General features: G+C 35.4%; 1 protein-coding gene and 1 long non-coding RNA gene across 2 annotated transcripts in view; both read left to right on the top strand.

The window, feature by feature from the left end:
- LOC106459344 (matrix metalloproteinase-2-like) overlaps positions 1-10,234 on the top strand; it is a 79,836-nt gene that overhangs the window by 51,471 nt on the left and 18,131 nt on the right. The gene's annotated exons all lie outside the window — the stretch shown is intronic.
- Positions 1,456-8,903, top strand: LOC111085754. The gene is made up of 2 exons (XR_002610556.1): positions 1,456-1,696; positions 7,667-8,903. It is a non-coding gene; the product is annotated as an uncharacterized LOC111085754 (long non-coding RNA).

Raw genomic sequence — 10,234 nt, 5'->3', positions numbered from 1 at the left:
ATATATTTTATTATTTATACTGTACGGACGTTGCTACCAATTTTCATCTTGAATTTTCAACACAACATCTTTTATTATTTTACTCTACTGATGTTGCTGTCAGTTTCCATCTTTAGTTGTTAACGTGGTTATGTACCTGACTAATAATCTTATTCGAAGCTAGATAAAAGTTACAGCAGCCTTTGTAATCTTCAAAGTTTGAATTTTAATACATGCACATTCTTCCATTCATGGTAGTGTCTGATTATTTCATAATCTAACAAATATGTTTAACTCAATTAGTAACATACAAAATCCAGTTCACTTGAAAATATTGAAAGGAGAAACTTTTCATGCATGGCATGTTAAATAAGTCATACTTAATATGAGGTCAACATCTGTGATCCTTTGCCGGACTCGTGGTTTGCACGATGGGGCCATGAGTGAACTATAAGGATTGGTGGTAATATTCTATAGTTAAGTTAGACAGTAATAGTCTAAGAGTTAACGGATGAGTGTTGTTGACTGGCTGAAGAGTTAGCAGTGAGTACTGTTGACTGGCTGTCTTATCTCTAGTTTATCAGTTCAAACTTAGGAACGTCTCCGTTTGGATTTTACAAAATATACTTAATTATTTGAGTTATTAGAGAGAGAAAGGAAATTATGTATTAATGAGTCATATTCAAAAATTTCTGTTAATAAGGGGTAAAAAAAGTATTTGTTTTTTAAGCGAAAACGATTTCTAAAATTACAACACATAAAAAAAATCATCGGTTTAGCATTTTCTCCATTAGTGTGTACATATCTGTGCGGTACAAAATTTGATACCAAAGACACTTTTAACTGTAACCCAACGATGTCAGAATTATTTACACTAAAATATGTTATTTAAAACCAAGGAAATTTGCACTTGTACGGTTTACAGCTCGTCTTTCATCTCTGTGTTGTATAATCAAAGATGGCAACAAGTTGGAAGGTAGAGAAACCCTTGGTACCATCACTTACAGTACCTGATCGTCTACATGGGTGGTCGCCCTTTTGAATCATCCTCAATTTTACATATTTATAACAGAAGAAATGCTTCCTGTACTGACTACACTAGGTAGGTTGGGGTATAACTAGGTAGGTTGGGGTATAACAGTCGGAAATCGTAATCAATGATAATGTGTTGGATTAATTATCTCGAATGGCGTTTGTCGATGTCGATAAATTAAAATTTCCCTTATGGGTAGGGAGACAAAATTAGAGCGTCTCTCGCAGTCACGTGACCAGCACCTCCCCCCTCCTACTTTCTTGCAGTGAGAACAATCGAACTGTCACGTGCATGTTGGACTTTCTCACATGACCATTAGTGATGACTGAATTACTCCAGTTTGTGTTTTGGACTCGCTATAAGTTTTAAAACTTCAGTGGAAGCTATACTCGCTTGACGCCTACCGGTACCTTACGTAACTCAATTCATTCCGTGAGGTTAGTTCCCTTTTTTGCTGACTGATTTGCACATAATGGTCGAGAATTCCTCACCAAGCATGGGACGCCGAAGTAACTAGACACCCCCGCCTAGTAACGGCTTCGGAAAAAAGGGGCGTTGGTAGGTTACTGTATGGTTTAACAGTTCGCTGAGGCTCTTCTTAGACGCCAGAATGCAGCTGTCTTGGCTGGGTGAACTTCCTATGTGCTGTGTTGGTTGGTAGATTTTCACTGGGAAAAGCTGGGGGTACGTAATTCTAGTTGTGGAATGATGAAAACGAGTGCTTAGTGTATATAGAATTAATTCAATTTAAAGCTAGTATTGTAAGTGATTTATGTCCGTAATTCCAACAGAGACTGTTCTGAATAATGGGTTTACTACTAGTGAAGAAACACTAGCATAGCCGTGCAGTATTAATCTTTACAAGGAAACAGGATGCTAAGGGTTACTACATTTCAGGTCGTAGCTTCTTTTGTTTTTTTTCATCACTCTACGTTTTTTATTCTGTGTGTAATGACTCTCCCAGATATTTTTTATAAGCTTTCTTTCCTTCTCTTCCTTGGTGTGACTTTCTCTGGGCTCTGACAGTCACAGACATTTCTCTCTCTCTCTTTTCTAGGTTATTTAATATGTTCTGTTATACTTGTAATGGACTCTTGTCTGTCCTTTTATCGGTGTTCTATACGATCTTAATTTTTATTCCGTTAGCTCCATGTCTTCATGTTGTTATTTTTTTACTCCACCCAACTGTGGGGTTAAGCTTCCCAGCCGTTTCCTTCTTTACAGCGGCGGGCACCGCTGAAGTCTAAGTTGTATATCATGAAAAAAAAAAAGAACGAAAATTACTCGTAAAACAGTGCATCACTGTCGCCCTGTCGCTTGACAGACGCATGCGCGAGGAATTGTTGGAAGTCCATTGTACTGTTGTCTGTTAAAAGTAGTTGTAATTACACAAAAATCTAGTAAGGCGTTTGATTTTTTCTCGTTATTATTCAGTTGTTAGTTATATGCACTGACATTTCTATAGCCCGTGCTTCACCACCTTTGATCGGATAAAGTTGTTAATCCTCAGTGTTATTTGGTATAAGTAACAATTTTCTTTTACTCGTTAAAGGTTTGTATCTAACGTCATATTTTGACAAATGTTATTATAATGTATTTTTATAGGTGTTCTAATAAACGTGTAACGTTATGATTTTTTGACACGTAATATTTTTTTGTTGTTGTTGTTAATTTAACAACAACTTATAAAGATGTTATTTAGTTATTTTTCTTTTAGTTCGCTGATTTTCTAATGAATTATTATATATATATATATATCATTCTACTTATTGTGCTGTTGTGTTGTAACGCAGTTGTAGCTTAACTCTGGTTTTATACCGTTCACTACCGGCATTGTACCATTCTGAGTTTTTTTTTTATGTTTTAGTCTGTTACCACACTCGATGTAAAGAACTAAAGAAAAAAAATCAGATCTCTAATTGTTTATGTAAATTACATGGGAGATGCAAACAGTAATTATTGGGATTAATTACAATGTTGGTGGTATTTTTTTAAAATTGTTTTATATGTGTGACTTGAAATGACCAACAAGCGATTTGATGTATAAGTAGTTAAAAATAAACCCATTTCAAAAACTGATAGATTCTGGACACAACTGGTTACTAGAGGGCCAAATGTGGGTTAAGCAGAACGCATGTGAATTGGATAGCGTTTGTTTATCATGTTTTAGATTTCATTTATTTTGTATTTGCGTATTTTTCATATTATTTGATAACTGGACTAGAAGTGTATTAGGATTTGTTTTTCCATGTATCGAGATGTAGTTAATTAATTAAGAGTGGTGTTTTTTTTTCCTAGTTTCGTTGACAGAGCTATTAACACTTAAGCATTGAGCGTGAGACTGGGTCTATTCTCACGCTCACACACAAAAATCTTCCGTTGTGGCCATATTAGCAGCTTTCTATATTGTGGTTGGTTGATACAGTTCAAGTTTAGCATCAGGTTGATGAAAATTAACATATCAAACTGTCAGTATCGTTAATTCATTTGGTTATGGTTTGTCACGGATGACGTGTCAAACTGTTAGACTATGTCATGGTGAATGTTTTGGTATTACTGGTTTATATGGTTTGTCAAGGATGACATATCAAATTATCAGACTATGTCATGATGAATGTGCTGGTATAGTTCGTTTATCTGGTTATGGTTTGTCAAAGATGACATGTCACTCTATCAGACTATGTCATGGTGAATGTGCTGGTATGATTCGTTTATCTGGTTATGGTTTGTCAAAGATGACATGTCACTCTATCAGACTATGTCATGGTGAATGTGCTGGTATGATTCGTTTATCTGGTTATGGTTTGTCAAAGATGACATGTCAAACTATCAGACTATGTCATGGTGAATGTGCTGGTATAGTTCGTTTATCTGGTTATGGTTTGTCAAGGATGACGTGTCAAACTGTTAGACTATGTCATGGTGAACGTTTTGGTATTACTGGTTTATATGGTTTGTCAAGGATGACATATCAAATTATCAGACTATGTCATGGTGAATGTGCTGGTATGATTCGTTTATCTGGTTATGGTTTGTCAAAGATGACATGTCAAACTATCAGACTATGTCATGGTGAATGTGCTGGTATATTTGATTCATTTGGTTGTTGTTTGTCGAGATATCAAACTGTCAGACTAATGTGTTAGTAATTTATTAACAAGGGTGGTTTTATTAACACGGGTCGACTTTATTTACAGTCTTTGATAACATGGGTTAGTTTTAAAACGTATACGAAACATTACCCAATTTTATCACTGAATATATTATGATTTGTAGCCACATACTTGATATGTCTTTGTGTTTCGGGTGAGATAGTTAATATAATATGATTGTGTCTTCTGTAGAGGATTACTTATTTCTACTCTTATCGACAAGTACGTAGCTTTAATGTATCATTCACTGTTGAAAAAGTTCATGTCTGTCAGTCCAGTGATTCGGTAGGGTGGAGGAGTGAGAAAACAGATGGTGTTTTAACGCTTCACGTTAACGCACGTGGGCTTCTTATTATTTCCCTGGAAGGAAATTTGGACCACTAGAGCACGCCCCTAGAAAGAACGCCCCTCCATGTTTCCGCCTTCAAATGTCTACTGGTTGTCTAAGATGTTTGCTCGGTTGCTTAAAACCATAAAAACGTAACTTTTTTTTGTGCGAAAATAAATTACGAACCCAAAGGTTTTATTCTAACGACCTTCCTATGTTAAATGAAATGAAAGGGCTATCTATATCTCTCAAAGTTAAAAATTATTGACGGCCTTTGTAAGTAGAAAAATATAATAATAAAGTAAGATCGTTTAACATTGAAAATAGTGTAAAATTTATGAATTGTTGTATACGTGGACGTCCGCAGAAAATTTTCCAGGGGTGCAAAGTAATGTGAAATTGTGAATTGAATAAAAAATTTCATATACATATGCTGAATGAAAAAAAGCAAGAATTATGTTTCTCATTTTCTAATACACTATGGAATAATGTCAGGTCATAGTAACTGTGTGTTATCCTGTAGAACAATGTAAGGTCATGGTAACTATGTGTGTGTTATCCTGTAGAACAATGTAAGGGACCTTACATTGTTCTACAGGATAACACACACATAGTTACCATGAATGGTAACTATGTGTGTGTTATCCTGTAGAAAATGTAAGGTCATGGTAACTATGTGTGTGTGTTATCCTGTACAACAATCTAGGTATTCAAGTACTGTGTAATATCACGTGGAACAATCTGAAAACTTCAGAATTATGGAACAATCTACGGTTATAGTAACTATGTATTATACTGTAGAATGATTGAGTACCCCAGATTTGTATTCTATCATGTGGAACAGTCTGAAAACTTCAGAATTATGGAACAATCTACGGTTATAGTAACTATGTATTATACTGTAGAATGATTGAGTACCCCAGATTTGTATTCTATCATGTGGAACAGTCTGAAAACACAAGAAACTGGGTACTTTCCTGTGGAATAATCCAGGAACACAGAAACTAGGTGCTTTTCTGTGGAATAATCTAGGAACTCATAAACTAGATCTTTCTTGTTTTACTATCTTAGAGTCTTAATTAACTGGATTCTATATTGTAGGAACTCCAAAAAACTACGTACTATCGAATGAACCAATCTCAGAATTCATTCTACATGCTGCTAACTGTACTGTAGAGTAATAGAGGAACTCCAGAAATGTGTATAGTATACTTTAGTTTGGTGTGGGAATTCCAAGAATTTGAAAATAATTTCCAATATAAGATTCTGTACCACATTTATAACCTAAATATTTTTTTCTGTAGCAGCATAAGAAGCTATAAACTTATAGAATGTCTTCTTTAACAGCGTGAATAACTCTTTTTAAGATGTGGATTGTTCTCAATAATACTCCGGGAATACCTGAAACTGTAGACTGTTAAAAACTGAAATAACAGAAGTGAAGAGCAGCATGAAGTAACAACCTGAGGATTTGTTCGTTTGCTGTTGAGCACAATGGGCTATCGAACCTCAAATTTTAGCGCTATAAATCCCTGGAGTTTTAAAAGTATGTAGTTTGAAATGTACTAACGAAAAAATATAAAAAAGACGATTTTTTTTTTGCTGTTCTCATCCCCGACCTGCCTCCCTCACTCAACCTGGCTGTGGTGTGGGGTTTACCCACTCCATCACAACCTCCTTGAGTGAGTGAAGCGAGCTGGGAAATTCGACGAGAAGTTTCGTAGCTCAATAGAAAAGAATTATGTAGGCGTCTTTCATCTTCTTATCAAAGAGTTTTTTCAGAGCTCGATGACTCTTAGTATTTATTATGTGAGACATACTTAGCGACTATTGGGGATGAACGATGAAATACAGATGGTAAAATTTGGAAAAAAGTGGAAACTGAATACTAGAACAAACAGCAAAATGTGCATAACTTGAAATCTCAATTGTCATTGGATTCTATTTCAAAGAGTAAAAATAAAATTTATAATCTGAGTGGTCACTGAATACTACAACAAACAGCAAAATGAAGCTTGCTAACTAAGTGATCAATAACTACTAGAACCAACGACAAAATATGAGGCACGGACTTAGAAGTTATCGAATAATAATAAAAAGAACCCAGTAAGATGTGGCTTACAAACTTATAGTCGGCCAGTAGACCAGAAAACGAATATATATATATATATATATATAGTGTACATATTGTGTTTAGATATTATATGTATGTCTTTCGGCTGTACTTATTAAAAATCTGAATGATGCTCCCTTGGCATCCTTTAGGAATTAAAATATCCAAGATGGCCGTGAAGATAGATGCCGTAAGGCAGTGTTTCCCAAAGTAGGAGCCGCGGTCCCCCTGGTGGTCGTGAAGCTTTTTCTGGGGTGCTGCCAAAAATGGGCCGAAAAAAAATGCTGAATTAATTTTAATTCTAAATAAACAATAAGCCGATAAAAATTATGTTGAATTAATTAAATGATACAGTATGTCGAAAGTAGATGTTATTGTTTTTACTACGGCAATGTTTTTCAATCATCATGCTAAAGTTATAGGTTGGGGGGGCCTCAAACTTTTTTATTCACATCAAGAGAACCTCAGACTAAAAAGAGTTTGGGAACCACTACCGTAAAAAATAAACAGCCATATCTTTGATTATATATAAAATATGATAGTGATTTTAGTGTCTATTAGGTTTTTAGGGTCAAATACTTCATTTCATGCGTTATTTGATCCAGATGACCATAAGCAATGCCATTTTGGCACCTTTGAGGAAGTATAAATATCTAAGATTGGCGCCAAGAAATTTTCTTAGCTATCTTGGATTTGTCTTTAACTAGGAAAATTGTTTTTATGTTGCTTCTCATTATTTTGAAGCCAAAGGAATTAATTCTTACATAATTTATTTGGTGAACGCATTTCTGTTTAAAATAATTGGCATGCCTATCAAAATGTCCAAAGTAAATGTAACAAGTAAGTAAGGTGCCCAGGTAACGTCGGTTAGGTGACTGATGTCAAGTTTCTTGACAGAAAAAAAAATACACGATTGATAAACAAGTCATGTATCCTACGCTTGAACAGTCATTACTTTTGGTAAATAAGAATTTACGTGTTATCTAACAATAATATACTCGTATATAGCTATAAGTGTCACAGGAAACGAAGTTCAACTAACTGACATCATTTGCTACTAGTAACTGGTTGAAGCAAGGAACCTTCTTGCAACTGAGGACAGTTTCAACCACATATTGGTAGTAACAGAGTCCAATACAGTACCACAAGACGTCAGTTTGAGACTTCTGATTGCCAAAACTGACCTGAAGACGAGATATGAAGAGACAGATGTTATAGTACCTCGGCAAGTGGAGGGCTAGTACATTACAATGATGTCTGATGACATTGATGTATTCGTCTCGCTCATTCATCACTACTTGCTCAGGAAACTAGCAGCTCTCTTATTATGAAAGGGGCCAGTTTATATGGAAGGGACTAGTTTGCATTGCACAATTTTTGAGATAGGAGCTACAGCAAAGAAGCGTGTAACTATTGTATCACAACTTCTGTCCCTACACGTTCTCTCTGGCCGTAAGACGGAAGCGTACATGTTGGGTGTGGAAAAGCAACAGTTGTCAAAGTGCTTCTGATAGGCCACAAATTTGTCAGCTTTGGAAACCTGGAATCAATTGTGGACGAAGTTATTGATGAAGGGACTGCATTTTTTCGCAGCGTGTTATAGAAGCAAAGACATCGACAATACGTCTGATATTCGGTATACAATATGATTGATCAAAACTACAAAGAAGAACCTCAGTAAAATTCTGGAATTGAATTTCGTACCATCAGCGTCGGAATTATTCGCACACAAACGCCAAGCGAGAACATCTTCAAACCTGCATTGGATCCAGACCCGCCTAACCTTGACTTCGAGGATTTGGGGTGGGTCAAGGATATACAGTCCAAATCTCTTTCGCCCGTGACGATGCATACTAATGAGATGTGGATGCGCATCTGAACATCCCTGTTCGACCACGATATGTGGCCGCTACAGTTAGTTAACATAGTTTTCTGTAACATGACAAATAATTCCACAACAGGTGTAGAAAGACGCTACTGAGTCGAGTCAAAGAGTATTCCAGCTATGACCTCAAAGAAACTTATGAATCAGATAAAGTTTGAATTGGCTTTTTAATCACAGGTCTAATGTTTTACAGACACCTCGATCTATTTAATAGTATCAATCCATTATATCCGTCATCATTCATCTGTCTATTAGCCTTTTATTTGTTTGCTTGTCTTTTCCATGGATAATTCATTTGGTCACTAATTTTGGAAAATTATGGTCTCTGGGTGTCTATTGTCATCTCAAAGTAGTTTAAAAATTCACGAAATCTACTATTTTGTAAGCTTGTGCCAATAAATAGCTCCAACTGATCAATTTAGTTGTGTTGTAGCTCTATTTGTTTCACACACAGTGAAACAAAACAAAACAGACATCAAACCAATATCGTAGCTTACCAAAAAAGTGAATTGTGGTTCTTCACGTATTGTTTTATAGTTGTTTTTGTAATTCGACTCGTACATTTTAAAAAGTGATCACCCTGTAAGTGAAATAAAGCAAGAAATCGATCCCCTGACCTCAAAAACATAGTAATCGGCTTAAAGATATCATACTATTTAATACATCAGCTCAATTTTATGTTGGGGCAACGATCTTGTCGGCCATATTACATATTTTAATTCTCTCAAGGGTTAGAGGTGGTATCATTCAGATCATTAATCAGTACACCAAAAAGATGTAAAAAACACACACACACACACACACACACACAAAAACACTATGTGGGCCATAATTTTGAGTTCAAACTAGAATCGGGGTTTAGTAACCCAACTATTAGTAGTCATTGTACATCAAAATATACAGTAAAATGTGGCCCATAAATAAGAATATCATTGAATAAAGTGTCCTATATGACTTCATTTATTAAATGCACGGTACAATAAAAACTATTCGCTGTTCGCTTATCTTCGAGAAAAGCAATTATAAGTCGTACACTCTAGGCAGTTAGCAGCCTTGATGTAAATGCATAATATCGTTGAAGCTGTAAACCGAAATATCAATATTAAAATGATTTTCTGGAATATCTCGTGTTTTTTCTTGAATAAAATATTGCTTTCTTATCATCATTAATTATATTCTCAGCACAAGTAGATGGTAACCAAAATAAACTTGTCTGTTGTTAAACACAAAGCTGTGCCCACCCTGGGCATCTGATACCAGTTTTTAGCCTTTATAAGCCTTCAGAGTTACCGTTAAGCCATTGGAGAGCTAATAACAATAAGAACCAGCCCAAACTGACAATACACATCAACACCATTCACTCATTTATATTTTGCAGTAACTGTTGCTCAACCTATCTATTAGTTGGACGGGGTGAATTACATTGATTTTTTAAATTAATTATATACATATAATATTTAACTATCATTGGCGCTGATGAGAAAGATTTCAATATTTTATTAATAATAATGAAGGGAGATGTTATGATATTCACAGGCAGAACATAGCATATGTTCTGCCTAGCTTAAGGAAGAAGAAGTAAATGTTCCATAGTGCACAGAGCTCCAAAATTCTTTAGTTCGGCATCTGATACACTAAACTGAGGCATCAAGTGCATGGTTCATGAACGATGGCTTGATCACAAATAAGATATACGGATGAAGAACAGCTAGACGAATGGAATCTGGCCAATCACAGCAGACTT

The sequence above is a fragment of the Limulus polyphemus genome, unplaced genomic scaffold (genome assembly GCF_000517525.1).
Source record: "Limulus polyphemus unplaced genomic scaffold, Limulus_polyphemus-2.1.2 Scaffold595, whole genome shotgun sequence".
Taxonomy (NCBI): Eukaryota; Metazoa; Arthropoda; class Merostomata; order Xiphosura; family Limulidae; genus Limulus; species Limulus polyphemus.
Note: the sequence above shows the minus strand (reverse complement) of the source record. Positions and strands in the feature narration are given on the sequence as shown.